We start from the raw sequence: 21,795 nt of genomic DNA, 5'->3' as shown, positions 1-21,795 counted from the left end.
AACCTCGGTTTCCTGGTGAATGTCAGATTTCGCGGTGTGACGTCAATAGCGCCCCACTGCTATTGACGTCACACCGCGAAAGCTGCCTTGTATCGCTGGCAGCTCTGCGTCGCCAAGAAATGACGCGAGACAATTTGCTGACTGATCAAGTTAGGGGGATGAAAAAAATGGCAGCGGCTTAGCTTAGCTAACCCTGGCTATGCAAAGTGAAAACTTGGTTTAGCCTGCTTAAGTATTGGTTTCACTTGGTTAACCTTTGATTTAGCTGTAATTTTTATACTTGGGTATACACTCATCGTTAAGCCAGGTATAAATTTAAAGCCGACAACTCTAAGCGCTTTGCGAGCTGAACCACTCGCTCTTCCTCACTCTCCGACGCTAGCTTCGCGCGCTTGGAATTCCGGACCCTCTCCAGTGAAGCAGTTCGCCGGCGCTTGCCGACGACGGCTTAAGGCCTCCCGCTCCCGTGCAACGCTCAGAGAAGACGGACCGGTCTCGCTATCATCCCTGGCGAAGCTCGCACTGACTCGGCGAGCGCGGTGCTCCTCTTAGCCAGACGCGCGGCGAGTCACGTCGTCAGGTGGCGACCCAGCCGCGTTGACAAATGTTCCTGTATCAGATCATTGTCAAAACTTACACTGTGCAGTTTGACCGGCTTTGTGCCGACACAGAGGTACATATACTTACCATGTATAATGCAGCTCAAAGTGTTGAGAGTGCTCCGCAAGACGAATGAGCAAATATTAATGCGTAAGCATTATTTCGAGAGTCCCCACCAAAATTTCTCCTTTGCCTGATGCCTTATAATTGCAACATAAATGCATATTTGCCCAAGTTAGCACATTTATTCGATATAACTTATAGTAGATGTTTCGTAGCGTTAGAAAAAAAGAATACTTCTGACCGGCATTCGAACCATAGACCGCGGCGTGGCAGGCCGATTGTGCAGCATTACATTCATGGAAGCGAAAGTCATTTTGGCCTCAGTTTACATCACTCCCTGTTCAAGTCGAATGGATATTAAGAGATTTCTCTTCATTTCCTCAGTTTCCTACAGTCCTACAGTAATGCGTCAATATTTTTTGCCGAGAACCCCGGCGATATCCTTCCGTGCCGCGGCATCTTATATCTGCCACACAAATGCATATTTGGTCATGGTAACACACATAATCGTTATAATAGTTTATTAGTAGATGATTTTTAGCATTAGAAAAAAACACTGGTTACGTCGCCATCACCGCAGCAGAAAAGGAAAATAAAGAAGTTAGCGCATGTAATCGGTGTAATAGTGTAATAGTAGATGATTGGTAGCTTTATAAAAAAAATCACAGCATATCCACGGGGTGAATGATGATGAGTGGGCGAAGCTCCGGAGGGAATCATCGGATCTCCCGCTTAAGGGGGCGCTAGCACAAATGCGTTAGAAACGCGCTAGAAACGCGGCCTTTCGTTAATGTTGGGTATTTATTGCCATCGTGGTGCGTGTGTCCATGTCTGCTTCGTGGCGTAGTGGGCTAACGCCGCGCGCTCGGAAGCGAGGGGTCCTTGGTTCGATTGCGCTACGGACACAACTTCGGAATTTTTTTTCTCATTTTTCTCAGACTGGTTACACACTACTACTACTACGACGGGGACGGAACGGGTGCCGCTATAAGGAGCTTCGCTCCTAAAAGAAAGAAAAAACTGGTGGCGTCGGTGTGGCGGCGTCAAGCTTGTAACAAAAATATAAGTAAAAAAAAGGTGTGGCGTGGCAAAAAAAAATAACTTGTGATGTCGTTTCGGCTCAGTTGATACGATATATCTGCAAAATAAACGCATAATTGGTCGAGTTAACACATGTGATCGTTATAATAATGTAATAGTATATCATTGGTATTCATGGGTAGACGCGCACAATCTGGCTAAATAAGTGAGCAATAACAAACTAGCAGCCGAGCCAAAGAAGGCTAGCTAGCATTCGTAAAGAGATCTCACAATTTCTGCAGCATTTTTTTCTGCTCTTCAGCCGCGTAGCTACGTAGGGTGGTCGACATTTAGCGCTGAACACGCAGAGTCAAAAGCCCACTGCCGCACTTTTACCGTCACCTTAAGTACTACTGCCGCATTTAGAAGCTGTCATTTCCAGTAGCAGCGACTGCAACGACGAGGACATCAGCCGTGCTTGTGGAAAGATGTTTTCCCGGTAATTTGGACAGCCCGGAATTGCCGCAAGACAAAAAACGACGATTCAAGCTGTGCTTCATACATTGAGAAATAGGTGAGTATTCATAAATACGCGAAAATGTGCACATTGCAAAATGTTGTATATGTTTCGAATGGAACTACTGGCTTTCGCGACAGTCTGTGAAACGCTTTGAAATGTCTGGGTTCCGCACTTCGAATCCACGAAAATGTAGATCAGCCAGAACGCCAGAGGAGCACATTCTCGCATCTTGTGATGAGTTTATTACTGACGTTTGGATTTAGGCGGGTTTCTTATTTATTTGTTTTTTATGTATTTGGTGATTACCCTCAGGGCCAGAGGCATTACAGACGGGAGTGGATCATGCTGAAAAACACATGATAAAAGCTTCGTACTGTTAATACAATGTTAGCTTAAACGATGAGAAAGTATCACTACAAGCCGGAACAACGAAAATTCAAGCAAATAACAAAAAAACAACACAACTACATATTTGTCTAGGTACGAAGTAATAAACTTGTATTTAAAACATCATGAAACTGGGAATATTGAACAATAGACGCGGCCGATCCTGGAAGGTGGTTCCCGTACTGTGAGGTGTGGGGTAAAAATGACTGATAATATGTTTGCGTTAAGCACGACATTATTCCCTCCTTTTGTGTATGATCGAAACGAGGGGAAATGTATGACGGAGGAAAAATAAGGTAATTGTGCAGGGCGGGACTCTAGTGTATATTGCGAAAGGGACATAGGCGAGAAAACTTGCAGCGACAGGCGCGTGACGCAAACTGTACAGACTATTCTATTAAAGTGATACTGGCAGTACGACTGAACTTTCCGATAATCAAGTGGACATAGGCTCTTTTGGACTAGCCCGGGGTCAAACATTAATCTATCAGTGCTGGGATCCCAGATGTAAGCGGCATATTCAAGTTTACTTCAGACTAAAGCTTTGTAAAGGAGTTTTAAAGAAACAGGAACACATGAAAAGTTGCGCCGGAGGTACCCTAATGAGCACTTAGCATTGCTAATTATTTTGCTAATATGAAAACACCAACTGAGGAAGTTATGGGAACACCTAGGTTGCAATAGGACGTTACGGATCCGAGAGCGGGGTTATCGGGCAAATTTGAAGCGGGGCAAGTAGTTGGACGGGAGACACGTAATACCTTACACTTAGTTGTGTTGAGTTCAATCAACCAGCCTTTACTTTTAAGAAAACCATTTATATATAGAGTACCATTTACATATAGAGTTCAAATCTTTTTGAAGAATCATAAGATCATTTTGGTCAATAATTTCCCGGAAGACTATACAATCATTGGCGAAGAAGTGAATGTTAGAGTTCACGAATTGAAGCAACTCGTTAATATAAATGAGAAATAGGAGAGGGCCGAGTACTGAGCCTTAGCTTACGACAGAATGAACGGGCCTCAACGGGGAATTAAAGGTGTTAGTGGACAGGCATTGTGACCGTCCGGATAAAAAATATTCGATTGAAGGGAGTTGTTTCCTATCAATGCTCAATTTGCTTGATTTAAAAGGAAGTAAACTGTGGCAAACTTTTTCAAAATCTTTTGCGACATCTAGGAAAATACGGTAAATTATAGAACGAAGATGAAGAATTGTGTACAGTATGTGTGTAAAGGAAGCCAGCTGTGTTTCATAAGAAAGGGATCTGCGGAAACCATGTTTAGCTTTCGAAAGGAGTGAGTTAGCATCAAGAAAATTAACAATGGTTGTGCAAAGGACATCTTCGAGGATTTTACCCGGAATACTAGTTAAGAAAATCCGGGGTAGTTTAGCGTGAATTGTTAGTCCCTGATTTATGAACTGGAACCACCTTTCCGACTTTCCATTTGGATGGCAGTGTGGATTCATCAATCAATTGTTGGGATATCTTACGTAGCATTATACTAGAATATATTTCGGTACTTTTTAAGAACTTAACATTGATGAGATCAATTCCTGGGTTTAAAGACACTTTTAGTGATTCGTTAATTTTTTCAGTGCCGTGGGGTTGAATAATGAATGGATCCATAGTTAGAGAATCAAAACACTGCACGTTGGGAAATGTACACGAGGGTGTAACAAAATTACGACAAGATACATCATTTAACACTGCAGGGTAGTCGGCAAAAGGGATTGTTTGACCAGGACAGTCTAGTAATCTGATTTCACTGTTACAGTCGCAGTTAATTGTTCGCCAAAACTTTCTGGGTTCATTACTGGGCATATTTGGCAAAGTTTTTCGAGAACATTATTACGAAAACTTTTTGGTGCGGAGACATAAGCATTATTCGCCTTCACATACGCATTCCACCGCTGCTCGGAGGGGAATGCTTGGCAGAGCGATAGAGTCGTTTTTTTTCTTGTCACAAATTCGTTTGATATGCGGGTTATACCAAAGTGGTTTTCAATTGGAAGAAATGGTGCATATAGGAAGGTGCCTGTCAATTACTTCATGTCCTTCTGTTGTAAATATGTTCCAGTTAGTTTCTGTTTTTAGGCTTTCGAAATCTTCTAAGAAAACGTTTAAAAAAGTTGACAGTTACTTATGAGTAGCTTCAAAGTTGGCTTTGTTGTAATTACGAAGGCTTTTTTTTTTACTCTGCGGTTTGAAGACCGACAATATTTTACTGCTAAACACAGCGCAAAATGATCGCTTAGACCAGGCAGATACGATAAACCAGAGACGATATCAGGACAGTTCGCTAGTATAAGGTCTAGTGTATTTTCTGTATTGTTTGATAGTCTAGTAGGTTGTGAAACAAGCTGATAACGAGAAAATGCCGAGCAAAGATGGATGAAGTCATCGCTTTCTGAAGAAAAAGGTTTCAAAACCGGAGGGTGAGAAGACCAGGAAATGCTGGGAGTGTTAGTCTTTCAGCAGAAATAAATGTAAACATTATAATGACGTGTAATGATGGTATTAATATCGCCATGTAAATGGGCAGCAAAATTTAAGTAAAAATTGAGCGGACGATAGCAAACCACAAATACAAAACTTTTATGACATGTCAGCGTGCGCCCATCCAGTTTCAAGATTAGTTTGAACAGGGATATCATAAGACGGAATATTTCGCGAAGTAGCCAACATAACACCGCCTTGTACACGTGATTCACGGTCACAGTGATAAATGGTGAACCTGGGCACGTCATGAAAAATTTCGTTGTCAGAAATGTTTGGGTGAAGACAGGTTTCAGTGGGCTCAATGACTGCCAAATTGTAGTTGTCAACAATTGATTCAAATGACTCTCGCTTATTAAATACGCTCCTGCAATTTGCGAGAAGTATAGACAAACTGGGTGCAGGAAATAAATCACCACGACCCCTCGGCGCTTACCTGTGGTGGTGTTTCGCCACTCAAGTTCGGCCCGGCAAGTCGCTATGCACTGCTAGACAATTCACCGGATGTAGGCGGTTTTAGCTCTGTAAAGCTGCTGCGAGCTGTGTCGTACATTTAGCGTTTATTGTAAACAATGAGCATGTTGTGCCGCAGCTGTAACTTCGGTGACCCGGGTAAACAGCCCATGACGAATTCAGCCAGCTTTCTTCTAGCATGGCGAGTCGCGGCGGAAAAGTCTGCGGCAAATGACATTCTATTCTCTTTGAATTTTGATCGTAATGCCAACACATTTTCTCTGGTTTTACCCGCTGTCGTTCCTTAGTGGCTATAGTATTGGGCTGCTAAGCACGAGGCGGCGGGATTCAAATCCCGGCCACGGCGGCCGCATTTCTATAAGAGCGAATGCGAAAACGCCCGTGTATTTAGATTTTGGTGCACGTTGAAGAACCCCAGCTGGTTCACATTATTCTGGAGTCCCCCGCGACGGTGAGCCTCATAATCAGATCGTGGTTTTGGCGCGTAAAACCCCATATTTTAAATTTTGTTCTCTGGTTTTAAAAGACAAGTTTATAATACTAGCCAACACTTCGATGCTGCGAAACTGCCAAAACGGTGTGCGCGTTCGATGTCGGATTCTGAGACGTTTCTGCCAAGCGCGGTAGACAACACGGCAAGCAATTTCTGCTCGGTCGGCAGCCATGTTTCACCGGCTTCTGGAATACCACGCCTAACAGGTTTTCGGGTCTCGACCGATCTTCTCGATCGTCAGGTCATCTAGGCGATCCTGGATTGAAGCTTGCTGTGTGATGAGGCACGCGGCAGTATCCGGCACGGCAGCTATGTGATGACTCATGGAACTAGTTTCGTTTGGTTTACGCTCGAGAGTTTTCAAGGCGGGTGAACATGTCAATGAGCCTAGTTTCTAATGTATCCTCGTTAGATTTGATTGTCTTAATATCTGCTATTGTGGCCGCTTGGCCTATTTAAAACTCTTTTGAGAGTTATTTGAAGTGATTATTTGTATTTTTCAGCATCTCCATCATGCCACTTATGTGCGCCCGCTTCGAATTGCTTTCGGTTTTAGTAGATTGAGTGTGGGTGGTCCAGGGTTAGTCTCAATGTCGCCATAGCAGAGCAGCAACAGAGAAGAATCAAATCAATAGCACAAAGTTTCACAAAGCACCCATGTGCATCGGAGCGCTACCAAGCAGCGGTCGTGTCTGACTTTCCAGGGAAGATAGAAACGCGGTTACATACCTGTGGAGCGTAGAAAACGAAGGGGTTAGCCATGCTTCCGCGATGGCTGCTCCCATGCCCACTGAAAGCACAAGGTGGCGGCCAGGTATATAATCACGGGGCGCAACTTAAAAAAATACCGGGTTTCACGTGCCAAAACGTCGATCTGATTATGGGGCACGCCGTAGTGGGGGGACTCCGGAATAATTTGGACCACCTGGGGTTGGTTAACGCGCACCTAAATCTAAGTATACGGGTGTTTTCGCCCCCATCGAAATCCTGACGCCAAGGCCGGGTTTTAATCTCGCGCCCTCGTGTTAGCAGCCCAACACCATAGCCACTAAGCAACCACGGAGGGTACATGGCGGAACTTGATTCCAGCGTCGATCTTGACAACTCTATACCAAGGAAACTGATGATCCGAGGCATGGTATCGGCGAATGCGCGTGCACTTTCGAGGCGCTAGTGCTGCCCGACGCTCTCAGTGAGCGACACTGTCAAGAGTAGAAAGGCGGAGGGCATAGCGATCACCTAGTAGGCCACCAGGGTAAGGGCTGCGGAGCGTAGAAAACGAAAGGGTTAGCCAAGCTTCCAAGACGGCTGCTCCCATGCCCAACCTGTTTGACTATGCCTCGTCATTTGGCAAGTTGCAACAGGAACGCATTGAGCGTGATACAGAGTTTATCAGCACATATTTCCCGTCTGTAATCGCTTCCATGCTATATATACTGCGAAGACACCACATTGTGTACAAACATTAAAAGGATGCTCAGCTAGACGCATGAAAGGCAATATTCATGAGCAGATTGCGACCTTTCAATGTTGATGTCGACATTTTAGCGCAGAATTAGACAAAGCTGCAATAACGGGCACAGACACCGTGTCTTGTGCTCGTAACGCCTACCTTGCACTGCGCAGAGATTCGGACACGAATTATTGCAAACTTCCAGCGCGTCCGTCTATTTCTATTGTTCGGTGCCAACTTTATGCATTCCTTATCAAAGGCAATCTTTGAGTATCCATAAGGGCAATTTCACATTAAAGTGTGGGTCAGTACGTGTGTCGCTTTTTTGTTAAAAGTCATTATGTTCTTTACCTTGAGCTGTGCTACTCTCCCGTGTGCTTTTTCTCGGTATTGTATTGTCAAAGGAGCGCGCTGCGGTTCCAGCTGTGCAGGAATAGTACTTTGCGACGATTTAAGTATTCATAAAGCAGTGCATTTAGAATATGTCACGCAGCGAGCATCAAACGTAGACAGTGCTTGACCTAAGCAAGTGTGAAGGCATTCATTGCCTAATATATTGTTACGTGTGGAAGGACACAGACAAAAGAGACTATTTACTCGTACACTGTATTTACGCTGGAGTCAGACCGCTAGGCAGACAAACGCTCGTGCCCAGATGATGATGATGGCTTCATAAAATGGCTCATACCTACACTGGGGTATTGGCCAGGAATTGTGTGCTTAAACTTTTACTTAATGGTTTGAAGTATTATATATTCAATTAAAAAATAAGAAAAAAAGAACATTAAAAACTTATTCGTCTAGTACTATCCGCAAACGGCATCAAACACGTCCCTGTGGCTAAAACCCAGAACTGACGCGCCGAAAGATAGTTTTATTTCTGACAATAAGATTAACCCTAATTTAACAAGCGGAATTTCTGGAAGTCTTTTTTCTAAACACTTTATATCGCCGACATACCCAAAAAAATTGTCATATAGGGATTCTCTTTCTTGGCAGAAGGGACCCAGAGCCTATGATAACGTCAGACCAGTCCTCTGTAAGTATAGGTTTAAAGGGGAACACGGCAGCTTAATCTGGTGATCGCTGCTTCCGATTGTCTTGATGGACGCCACTGGATTTTCCACGGAAATTTTAGCTGCTGAAATTTTGTCCATGTTTTTATTGACTCAATGACAGCTCTACGAATTGAATATTTTTGATATCTAATAGCTGGTATGTGCGCTACTACTGGAAGAACCAGCATGATCGGTCCACTCGGCACTAATGCATCAGCCATTTCATTTAAATATAGTCCACGGTGACCTGGTACCCATAATAGTTTTACAAAAGTCAACTGTGGAAAAACTAATGTTAGAAACGTCTATAAAGTTGGTGAATTGGATGAAGCTGTAAGCGAAGTACCGACAGAAAGGTAATCTGTTATAATAACCCCGCTTATTGCATTCGAAGGGAGTTTCCAAAGTGCTAGAATCATTGCGAGAAGCTCTGATTCAAAAACGGGAGTGAAATCTGGGGCGCTTTAACGCAAAATGATTACAAACTGTTTTTATTCCAATTTCTGCAAACAGCCTCCACGATTGGTCAAAACATTTTCGGGCCATTCCCAACTTCGCCTGTCGGTGACGCGACGTCACGAAGGCCGCGATAGCCCCCCCCCCCTCTGATATAACGTACACACTGATTATTTATTCAAAATATTTATTCAAAATACCCCCAAAGGCCCTCATTATGAGGGTATTACATGGGGGGGGGGGGGGGAGGGGGTCACAGGCACTGGTCAGATTATACATCATATTAAAGAACAAGACAATATAGCAAAAATAATAATAGAGTGATACAAAGGTAATATACAAAGTGAGTCACAATTATTTCAGAGAAAACATTAGTACATATTAGGATAACATAAGGCAACTGCAATGAAAAGCAAAACAGCAACAAACATCGAAAACACTGTAAAAGTCCCAAGATAATAATAATAAGATTAGTTGACAAGTCGTGAGCGAATTAAATCTTGAAACTTAGTCAAGTCAGGTTCCGTGGCAATGTCTGATGGTAAGGCGTTCCACTCAGTTATTGTGCGCGGTAAAAATGAATATGCATAATGGAATGACTGGCAGTTAATGCGTTTGACTTTGTATTGATGGTCACGACGTGGAAAGATAACTTGTGGTGACTGAAAGAAATCATCATGAAGTGATGGATGATGATAACGCTTATGGAAAAGTGATAGGCGAGAAATTTTACGGCGAAGTGCTAAGGTGTCCAACTCAGCTTTATTCTTTAACGAGGTGACGCTGGTGTAACGTGAATAATCTGAAAAAATGAAACGCGCAGCACGGTTTTGCAAGGCTTCGATGTTACTGATGATATAAGTTTGTTCGGGATCCCAAATGGCAGACGCGTATTCTTGTTTAGGACGGATTAATGTTGTGTACGCTAGTTTTTTAACATGCATTGGGGCTTCTTTTAAGTTATGTTTAATAAGTCCGAGAGTACGGTTAGAAGAGGCAAGGGTAAGATTAATACGATTATTCCATGATAAGTTTGACTGAAGATTGATGCCAAGGTACGTGTAAGTTGTGGCGAGTTCCACAGCATTGTTATCAAGAGAGTAGGTGGTTGGAATTCGTGGCCTATTGGTGAAAGACAAGAGTTTAGTTTTGGAAACATTTAATGGCATTAACCAATTAGAACACCATGCACTTATTGCCTCCAGGTCAGTTTGTAGTAAGTGATTATCAGTGTTACTTGTTACACATCGATAAAGTACACAATCATCTGCAAATAGTCTGATTTTGGATGGCACGCAACTGGGTAAATCATTAATATAGATTAGAAAGAGTAAAGGTCCAAGTACGCTGCCTTGTGGAACTCCAGACGTAACATCAGCATGAGATGAGTTAGAATTGTTAACTGATGTAAACTGAGTTCTAGATGAGAGAAAATCGGTGATCCATGCAATTATAGTAGGGGTGAATGTTAAGCTGTGAAAGTTTAAGTAACAACCTATGGTGTGGAACACGATCAAATGCCTTGGAAAAATCTAAAAATATTGCGTCAACTTGAAACCCAGCGTCTATCAGTGCATGTATGTCGTTAATAAATCCGGCTAGTTGGGTTTCGCATGAGTAGCCCTTGCGAAAACCGTGCTGATACTTGAAAATAATGTTATGGTCTTCAAGGAAGTTGATGACTTGAGTGTGCATTATATGTTCGAGTAATTTACAAATAGTACTGGTTAAGGAGATGGGACGATAATTGAGCGGACAAGCACGATCACCTGATTTGAAAATGGGTATTATTTTAGCTATGCGCTAGTCATTAGGAATACAGCCTGTTGATAGTGACTGGGAAAATAGAGCGGTTAACATAGGACAAATACTATGCGATGTATTCTTTAAAAATTTATTATTAAAGCCTAGATGGTCGGCGCTAGATGATGTTTTAAGATTGCTTAGTAGAGCTAAAACACCAGACTCACTGATGGCTATCTCGTGCATTGTGATTCCTACTAACGCCTTTAAAGTTGGCAATGAGTTAACTTTTTCATGAGTGAAAATTGTTACAAATGTATCATTAAGAAGTTGAGCACAGTCTGAATCGGGGATAGGAACTCCATGAGAATCAGTAAGACTGATGTCAGTGCGAGTTACAGGATTTACAACACGCCAAAAGCGACGAGTATTATTTTTTAGCATGGATGGTAAATCATGAGAAAAAAAGTTACGGCGAGTAGATTTTAGCAATGCCTTATAAGCCTTTTCGCACGCTTTGTGTTTGTCATGGGCACTCGCGAAACCAGTCAGTTTTGCCTGCCTGTACAGTCTCTTCTTTTTGTTATTAAGCCGCCGAAGCTTGTTGGTAGACCAAGGAGAACTGTTCTTGCAGGAAATGGCTAACATAGGAATGAACGTGTCAATGAGAGAACTGAGGTTGGCTTTAAAGAGGGCCCAGTTCTGTTCAATGGAGCGTGCATGGAAATCATGCAGAAATTGATCTGAAAATGTTGTTAATTCATTGTTAATTGCGTCGAAATTGGCTTTACCATAACATCTTATTTTCTTTTTGGTAATTGTTCTTTTGCTCACACAGAAGTTAATGCATCCAGTTATAACATCATGATCTGCGATGCTTTCTTCATGAGTTATGTCGGAAAATATATCAGGATTGTTAGTTAAAACTAGGTCTAGTATATTGGCAGAAGTTTCAGTGGATCGTGTTGGCTGACTGATAAGTTGGGTTAATGAAAATTCAAGACAAGTGCTCAGAAAAGAATGTGCGGCCGCATCCGTGGCCGATACCGAGAGTGACGACCAATTGATATTCGGAAAATTGAAATCGCCAAAAATGATAATTACCGACCTCGGAAAAAGCGCGAACACCTCGCTCAGCACCCGATGATACTCATCGGAAAACGCGCCAGACATGTCGGGTGGACTGTAAAAAATGCCAACGAACACACTAAATGCAGTACCCTTCAAGGAAATCCAAGTACATTCAAGAAAAGAATCGATAATGATGGGTGCGGCAATGAATTCTTCCTTTATCGCGATGAGCACACCGCCCCCTCTACGCTGTTGTCTATCACATCGAAAAAACTTGAAAGTGGATTCACTCGTAAAGATGCTGTTATCGTGAATGGTGTCGTTAAGCCAGGTCTCGGTAAGTAACACTAAAGACTCCTGGAATGAATCGATGAGCGATGAGAGTGCAATACCATTAGCGACAACACTTCTAGCGTTGGTGTATAAAAAGGAAAATTTTTTCTCAGTGCGGCAATGCAATTTTACGGGTAAGCTGGTAGATGAACCTGAGCCTAAGGAAACGAAGGAGGAACATCATTTATCCCTGCGCCGGGAAACAAGAACAGCCTGGCCTTCATTGGTGTTCCACTATAAACGTCATTATTCAAATGCAGTTTGTTGAAAACAAGACGTACTCGATCCCCGTCTTTCTTCATAGTTCGCGAGAACTGGAGAAGCTTTCGTCGCTTTTCGCGAACTGTTTCCGAGTAATCTCGCGAGATGCTCAGGCGGGTGTTTTTCAACTTAAAGCCGCGGCTCAAAACCAGTTCGACTTCCTTCTCATTGAAGAATTTGGCTATGATAGGCCGCTTCTTCTCCGACGAAAAGCGGCCCACACGATGTGCTCTCGAAATTGACGTCACGGTAAGCCCAAGTTTTTCGGTACAAAAATTATTTACGAGTCGTTCTGACTCTTCCGAAGTTTCAGACTTCGCCGAATCTGTTATGCCATAAAATAGAACGTTAGACCGCCTAGAGCGATTTTCCAGGTCGTCAATTTTTTCTTGTACACCTACGAGACCGTTGTCACTGCACGCGATGGACTGAGCACTAGAGGCTGCAGCAAATTTCTGCTCTAGATCAAGGACACGCTTTGTCAGTTTTTCTAAATCATTCTTTATCTCTAAATGACCTTGAAGCACCTTGTTAACCGATTCTTGAAGTACTGAATTGCTAGCTTCAACACGCAAGATAGAGCCAGCCACAAGTGACGTGTATGCGAAAAAAAATGCATTAATATGCCGAACAAAACTGAAAATGTTTCTGAAGCGCCACAGACTGCCCCGCTCCGAAAGGAATAGAAGATGGCTGCCCGCCGATCGCTCAGGCCTTCGCTACTCGCACCTGCCGGTGAGAATGTATTTATTCGCGCATGATAAACGTTTTTGCGAGGCAGTAAAACGTTATCGAGCCCTTTCAGCATGCATACGACATCGCTCTGCCAACTCTTCCTTGCTGAGGATCCGTTTTAGCGGCATTCTTATCCTTACCGCAAGCTAACCGCAAGCTAAGTAAGGCGAAGCGGACCAATCGGAGAAGCCGGCACCACCCTCTTCATGCGGTTATCTATTTTCACTGTGCTGGCTCGGCCCCATCGAAACTCTCTCCACTAGAGTGTGCTCCTCGCCTCTTGTCAAACAATTAGATAAGAAAAACCGCTGAGTGTAGACAATGTTATTGGTTTTGAAAGCGAACAAAGCTGACCTCCTATAAACGAGCAGAGTGTTTGATTGGGTTGTTCAGACAACGCTGCGGCTCACCGCCCGATGCCTGCGTCGGTGGTTACGTAAATTTGACGTCAGGAGTTTGGAATCAAAACAGTTTGGAATCATTTTACGTTATAGCGCCCCTGGTAGTCTCAAAGGTAATGACAAGCCAAGCGAAAGCGAGAAATTGCCTACGCCCGCCTTATCATTGTTCACTGAAGCGTCTGTAGTTATTAGGTTATTTGTTTGTACGTGTGCAATGTAATCTTGCAACAGGTTATTTAACAACGTGACCGATTGACATTTAGGGTTTCGGGGGGAAATGTCAACAAATCCTATCTTAATATTCTGATTTGATTCAGATGATGGAATTACCTCTCCAATGTTCATATTTAGACTATTTAATTGCTTTCGTATAAACATAATCTATGGAGTGTACAAACACAATCTATGAGCAAGAATGATGGAATTTGGACCATTAATAAACGTGTATTCAGCTCGTCTGAGCGGCAAGCTGTAAAATTTTAGAAATGTTTGAATCGTTAAGATGCTAAATCTCCATGGGAATGTTGGTAGACGCACTTCATGATTGATAACATTATTATCCACGAACCTGACACGCACAGACACAGGCGCAGGGCTTCACCCTCCGAAATAACCAGAGGCTTTGTTTTATAAGCGGGGCAGCCTGAGAACAACACACACCCAAATTCCAATATAAGGCGCATGTACATTTTATAAATCATTAGCAAAGAATCCCTACGTGGGCCATATTGTCGGTTAATTAGTCTGTGCAGTACATCTACAAGCACGTTGTGCCTTAGATGCTACAGTTTCTATGTGTGGACTGCAATTGAGTTTCCTATAATAGATGATTGCCAAATATTCTAGAGACTCAACCTGGGGAATCGGTTCTTGCTTATAAGATACAGAAATCAAAATGGGATCTGTAAGCGGTATCACCAATATTGCGCTTTTCCCTACATTTAATTACATGCAGATTGTCTGAAGCCATACCTCAATCATGCTCATGTACCTTTGCAATTTTTGGTATGAAGCGTGAATGTCACTGTCGGCCGCGAAGAATTCAATGTCATCTGCATAAACGCAAACTTGCACATCCTGACAAGTTGCGATTGAGTTCATTAATATATTAAATAATATTGGAGACACGACTGCTCCTTGGGGAACACCGCGAGTGTGCTTGTATTTAGATGAGGAGCAACCATCCTTAAAACACTAAAATTCCCTTGAGCTCAGAAATTCTGCCTGCCAAGCAATAATATATTTTGGAAAATTGTGACTCTGAAGGATATTCAGTAAAATTGGATGTTCAACGCTGTCATATGCTTTAGCAATATTTAATGTCACTACAGCAGAATATTTTCTGCTTTTTCGTACCAGTTGTATGCTGCTCTCTAAATCAGCATGGGCACACGATATGGAACAATTAACTCTGAAGACTAGTTCATTTGGATTTGATAAAAAATTATCTGTCACTTATGACGAATAATTGATTGATAAATTATTGATAAATTATTAACAGAATCAAGCCCCTCGGTTCCCCTTCTTGTTTCGTTTATTCATTGCGAGGGTCTCGAATCTCGCAGCCTTCATGTCATTAGGTAGCATGCGAGGGTTTATTAGCCACGTGCCTGCTCTCCCAAGATCACTTGTTACGTGACGACATCGGGCTAAACAGCATGTTACATGTCTGCCCACCATGGTTCTAAGTAGCCCTGGCTAACACACCTAGGGCTAGATCTAGCAAAGATAAATACCCAAGTTAGTGTGCGAATTGATGGCTGTCGGCCGTAGCACAATTGGTAGTGCAACGCAGGCGTAATGCGGAGGTTGCGGGTTCGGCTCCCACCGGCGATAAGTTATTTTTTCGTCCACTTTCCATTTCCCTTTTCTTCATTATTTTCTACACTCCAATTTCAACCAAACTTAATTTCCCCGATGCTTTCTTTGGCTTCATTGTCTGTTGGCTTTATGTGGTTACCGTCATCCACATAGTAATTCTCTAATGTAGCACCCTCTCTCAGAGCTTGACCATATTAGAAGAGAAAATTTTCTATCATCTGCCCTAATCTTTGTTTTTTAGGCATCGGGATTACATTAGCTACTTTCCAATAGTATGGTATCTAGGCGTTGTTTAATGAATAGTTTATAATGTTTAAGAGGTCACACGGAGATAGATCGAATAAAATGTTTATCATATCAATTTTAATTTCATCAGGACCAGGAGCTGACAAAGGTAAGTTTCGAATCACTTGAGCTAATTCAGGCAATGTAACTACAGTAAATACTGGCGTTGGGGATAGTTTTTGGAAGTTATGTGAAATAGATGACGTGAACCTGCTCTCCAATCTTTAGCAGTGAGGTCTAGAGATTTTGTCATTTCATCTGATGACAATTTTACCGAGTCAATAATAATTTGTGGTGGCAGAATTTTGCGATAACTCATATACCTGAAGAGTGCTCTTTTGTATTTATGTATTTTAAGGAAATTGTAGTGCTTCCAATCGTAATCTTCTTTAGCTTGAGTGACTGTGCGTTTAAATACAGCAGCGTGAAATTTGTAATCAGACCAATTTTTGGGGACTAGTATAAAGAAGCTGCTTCCAAGCTGCCTTTCGTCGTCGGTGGTCTCGCGTAGTCTGTATTAAACCAAGGGCTAAAAGATGCTCTTTTGACAGATTCAGCACTAAATTAAGATTTGTGTACGTTATTTTGATTACAGCACAAAGTTTCATAGGTTTAGTTACTTCATGCTCTTCTGAATGAGAAACCAAATGTACCTTTACATCGGTTTAAATTTATAATAATTTAAAAATACGCTGACCTGAGAGCACGATGGCATTAACGGGCAAGCAATTTCAGAGATTATTGGAAAGGCGTCGCTGTTGGTGGCACTGTCCAACGCTGTCCAGGATTAACTATTGAGAGATGAACTTGCGAAATTTAAATCCAAGGCAGAGTGGGACCGATGGCAAATAAATGTAGGGTTTCTAGTACTGAGACCAGACAGCTTCTCATCTATTGACCAATCCCACAACATTTGCCGTGTGATGGGAGTTTAAATCTCCAACAAGGATCTTGTCGTTACACCATGAAATCATAGCGCAACCCAAACATCCCGTGCTCTGCACACCCGCAGGGAAGTATAAGTTTACTAACGGAAAAGGTACGGGCACCCTGGCACAGTTATATCTAAGGCAAAAATTTCACTTTCAGGAGGCTTGTGTTTATATGAAATCTTCACCTTGCTATAAGTGATAAAGAATGCTAAATCTCCGCCTTTCGATAGACGATGCAGTCGGAAAGATCGGTAGTTATTTAACTGAAAAGACTGATGCCCTGAAAGCCAGGTTTCTTTGCAAAGCAATGATATCCGGGGCGAATTTTGTTGATAAATACAATAAATTAGTTACTGCAGAGTGAATTGATTGGCAATTCCTATGCAACATTTTGAGGAAACCTATGGTTGCGAAATAACTGATTCAGTGACTGCCTTACTTAAAAGGCTTTCTTTTTTAAGAAATTTTCGTTTTTAAGGCTGCCTTTCAGATATTTTTTGGTCTATGAGTGAATAATTGTAGTAGCTTTTCTTGACAAAGGAAATCTACATCGTTTCAATGACCGGGGATCCATGTTCGTTTCATCTCAACCTTGTGTGTCATCATTATTGCCTTCACCTTGGCTCAGGTTGACATCGACAGATGGGCCTGCAGTTTGGGCATCTTGCGGCGTTAGGCTGGGAGCTACGTTGTTTAATTGCCATCGACACTCAGTTGTTTGAGAAGTTATACAGATATCTGTCGTTGTACCGAACATCTGTGCCATCTGGTTAGTTAGAATTTGTATCAAGGACTTGCAAAGGTTTCCAGCTAGGTGCTTCATGGCCTTTTCTATTGCCCTCTGGACAGCATCGACAATAGAAAGTGAAACAGACGCGTCCGTTGCCGCCGTCTGACGGGCGGTGACTCCAGCGTATCCCTGTGTCCTAGCCTGAATTTAAGATATGGCTTATGTACGGGAACAACGTCTGCGTTGGACAATTTCTAGGATTTGCATTTCCCGTGGCTTTGCAGAGCAAGTGAAATAATCAGCAGAGTGCGCGTCATTGCTGAGGCAACACCTTCCTTCCTTGCTTTTGCACTCGCTGGCATAGTTATTTTCACCACAAGCTCGGCACCTACGAGCAGAGTGTCGATAACGCCAAAACTTCACACATTGGAGGGGACTGTGGGACAGAGGTCCCACCTATTATTTTCTTTAACCCTTTCCCCAGCACAGGGTAGCCAGCTGGTACCTTCAGTGGCTAACCTCCCTGTCCTTCCTTCCCTTTTTTTCTCACTCTCTCTCTAAGCAGTGTGTGCCATGAGCACAATATTCCATGATCCACTAATTTGTGGGTTGCGAGCCACAGGAGAACGAATTCAGCGTGTCTTAGAAGGAAAAAAAACACGTCGATATTCATTGGTGCCATAATAACCGTACCTTTGGTAGGGTTATCTGGTGCAGTAAGAAGTAAACCTTTCATATTTCTTATTTATTGTTATCTACAATGTTGCTTTACATCTAAAGAGCCTGTCCTTGGAAGCTAAGGAGAAATGCAGGCGCCATTTATAGACACGCAAAGTGCCGTGGCATATGCTAGATTAAGCCACGATGGAAAAGTAGCTACTAGGGCCAGTTTTATTTGCTAGTGTTTTTCATTTGGCTTGAATAGGAGCAATTGACGCACGCTATCAGATCAAGTGGCAAACCGTTTTCAAGCTCTAGCTGTACGTCTTACCACAGCAAACCATGACAATTGGGATTTATGCTGCATGTCACAAGTAACTCTTATCGCTGACGAAGATAAGAGGTGTACCGAGGCAATATCTTAGCTTTGCAGAATATAGTTCCAGGCATAGCTGTCTGATTATTGGCGGGATCAGTTGCCTTTTAATGCGAAAGCGTTATGGGCCCCGCGGCGCAGGAAATCAGCTGTCGGCGTCCGGCGCTGGCGTCCCGTAAGAGAAAATTGCGGTACTTAGGTGTATGTATATGCCAAGCCTTGCTACATGACATGCGGTAGATGCTGGTTATATTGCCACACCATTCTATCGCTAAAGTTGCTCGTACCTTGTCTTACATTCTTGACAAAGCTATTCCTCGGAATTTTGAGAATGACAGCCCACAAACAAATGCCGTGTAACATAACACCGACAGCACATACCTTTTATGTCAAATCTTCTCAGGCTGAAATATTCAAAGTGTGAAACAATAACAGAAAGCTGAAAATGATGCAATCTTTGTTCGCGCGGCTATGCACTACCTCCGGGATCGGCCTACGCAAGAGACCGCGTTTCTACCAGAAACCTTATGGAGCCTACATGCCACAGCGCTTGCATGTAGGCTCCCTAAGAAAGCTGGCCTTCGTGCATAGCGTTGCCGCCAGCGTTTCCCGGTAAACATTACGGTTACATAAGCTGCAGTTGCCGTGAAGCGTGTGAAGCAGTCAGAGATTTTTTAATGCTATAGATATGGCGTTCCATTCTTAAAGGCGAAGCTTAAGCATCCTCCAAATTTATTTCTTCCTGCTCCACTATACTCTACAGCAATACGTGCCATGTTAGGCCTCACACTGGCACTCAAGGTGCATTCGCTACATCGCCGTTGGCGCCAATGTCGGTGCCGTGGTGAGGTCCTGCTGTCGGCGGCGCATGCGCGACCCGTGCGTGGAGGCTAAATGGCCTCCAAGAACGGCGCAGTGTGTTTGACTGCAAAAGCGAAATAAAATGCAGTCAGTTCCACGAAGTGAAATCTGTGGAAACTGCGGAGCTGTTGTAGTTCTGTTTCTGGGATTGTCGCGTATGCTTCTTTTTTTCGCTTTGGTAGTCTTCGTTTTAAACCAAAGGAACGACCACATCTCCACTGTTTCGACAAATTTCGCTTCGTGCAACTGGCTGCATTTTATTAGTGAGACATGAACATCAAGGTAGGGTAGAAAACGCTTTTATTCACTGTTTAATCCCTCTCATTGCTTGGGTTTCACAATCGATCACAAGTACGGCCTTGTTAACGCTGTGGTAGACGGTCAGTGGACGCCGCTTGAGCCGAGCGGAGTCCATCGCGCGAAGAGCGCGTGGCGCAAACACCTGCTAATATACCCGGTGCCTCTCCTCCTCCTCCTTCCCGGCGCGCGCTCCGATTGGTCGGCTCCCGGCGGCCGGTAGGAGAGGAGCCTTCCAGGGTCACGTGACCTCTCCGGCTCTGTTCCTGCGTGACGGCGCCGTGATCGACAGCGCACGCTGTTAAAACTGAATGGGCCCACCGTCACGTGATGCTTCGTCCAAACAGCTCCGCCGCAACCCATGCCACGTTGATGCTTCCGCAGCAGATATGACTTTTGTGTGCGCACACATTAGCCTTCCCCCTGAGAAGCTATGTGCATATCGCACCGCAGTGTATACATTGGTCTGAACTGCACAGATAGTAAAGGGCAAGTTAAATTTACCTAATCTTTTCACCAGTCTCATGAAAGTGCCGACGGCTTTCCTTAGCTATTATCCCGTGCACCTTCGAGTTGCGACGCTTGCAACGATGCTTAAGGCGTTCCTCAACACGCCAGCGTTCTGTCACCCCTTTGTCGAAACGCTAAAGTCTTGCTGTCGCTTTCACTGCTTCGTTTGCAAAACTGTGAATGTTGATGAGATGGCAGCATTACTTAGGTGGTTGAGAAGAATTTACACTGTTTGTAAAAAAGCACGATAGTTAGGTTATACTGTTAGGACATCATTACTACTAACAATACCATTGTTCCTTGAATATTCTGCTGGCGCAGAAAAAAGTTCTAAGCGGACAAGCAAAGCAGAACGTTCATGTTTGTTATATTGTTACGTGTTTCAAGTGCTAATGACGAAAACAGTGTTTCAAACTAGAAGAAAACCGCGAGATAATTGGAATCAGTGATTGCGCATATATGTACAGCAGGTTATAGAAAGCATATACTGTTGAACGCCTCCACAACGAACGCTTCTACAAGGAAGACTACTTCAATGAATGCGCGTGTACAACGTAGGAATTTGAGAGTCCGCGGCGGCTCATTTGTTGCTTTACAACGAACAAGACGCGGGTAACGGCACAGCCGCTTCCATTCACACTGTCCTATAGTGCTAACTTCTGCGCTAGCGACGCACATGACAACTCTGCCGGTATTAGTATCTTAGTCCAGCGGCGATGCACCAGACTTTCCAAAAAACTGAAGTTCCTCTGCAAACCTGTTCAAACAGTAAACTGGTATGCATGATTCCACAAGTTCCAGATTGCACCAGACACACTGCCACCTGTTTGGTGCCAGTGTGTCACCTGTTTGGTGCCAGTCTGTCCAGTATAAGTCAGTTTAGTTGCTAAACAGGGCCCCTGTTTAGACTTATTTTTGTGTCGAAGTTCCTGTTAACTCCTGTTTCCATGCCAAACTGGACCCCATTCAAACTTGTTTGTATGTGAGCGAATCCTGTTTATACCTGTTTGTTGCCAAATAGGTACCTTTTAAACCCAGTTTAAACCTGTATAACTCTGTTTGAATTTAAATAGGATTTTTTAGTAGGATTGTGCCTAGGGAGGTGTCAGTGCCTGTGTGGTCAGCGCAGTCTTGTGTCCCCTTGTCAGGTGGTAAAGTCGAGGACATTCTTCCCTTCATGTACGCTCAGGGCCTTAGCAGAGGCCCTAGAGGTGACGCTTTCTCGGGGATGAGGGCAATTACCTCGACACGGGAAAGCGAGCTGGACTGTCTCCCATACTTGAGACGTCAAATTGCAGGCCGATCATAACACCGAATCCCTCCCTTGCGCTCGAGATCAAGCCCCCATCTATGGCTCCCTCTCGCACGCTTTCACTCGAACGGACAGCGTACGGCGCGAGGCCAGGATGTTATGACGTTTGAACTTTGTATGGAATATCACGGCGCCGCCGACGCCGTTGATGACAGCGGGAATGCGCCTGAAGTGTGCACATAATTCCTATTGCAATGAAAGATGTAGGCTTACCCAGGAATCAATGCCGCTACGACAGCGCAGACATTCCTTAAAATTGAATTAAATTATGGGGTTTTACCTGCCACAACCACGATCTGAGTATGAGGCACGCTGTAGGGGGGGCTCCGGAAATTTGGACCACCCGGAAATTTGGACCACCTGGTGCACCTAAATCTCAGTACACAGGTGTTTTCGCATTTCACCCCCATCTAAATGCGGCCACCGTGGCCGGGATTCGA

At 43.6% G+C, this 21,795-nt stretch overlaps 1 long non-coding RNA gene across 1 annotated transcript in view; it reads left to right on the top strand.

Annotated features, from left to right (window-relative positions):
* The first annotated feature begins 1,771 nt into the window (after positions 1 to 1,771).
* The window catches only part of LOC119453685 (uncharacterized), a 29,934-nt gene continuing 9,910 nt past the window's right edge, over positions 1,772 to 21,795 (top strand). Inside the window, exon 1 of the long non-coding RNA XR_007467232.1 lies at positions 1,772 to 2,257. This is a non-coding gene — a long non-coding RNA (uncharacterized LOC119453685). The remainder of the gene's footprint in view (positions 2,258 to 21,795) is intronic.

Source organism: Dermacentor silvarum, chromosome 5 (assembly GCF_013339745.2).
Source record: "Dermacentor silvarum isolate Dsil-2018 chromosome 5, BIME_Dsil_1.4, whole genome shotgun sequence".
Taxonomy (NCBI): domain Eukaryota; kingdom Metazoa; phylum Arthropoda; class Arachnida; order Ixodida; family Ixodidae; genus Dermacentor; species Dermacentor silvarum.
The sequence above is the reverse complement of the archived record's forward strand: the minus strand, read 5'-3'. Positions and strand labels throughout refer to the sequence as shown.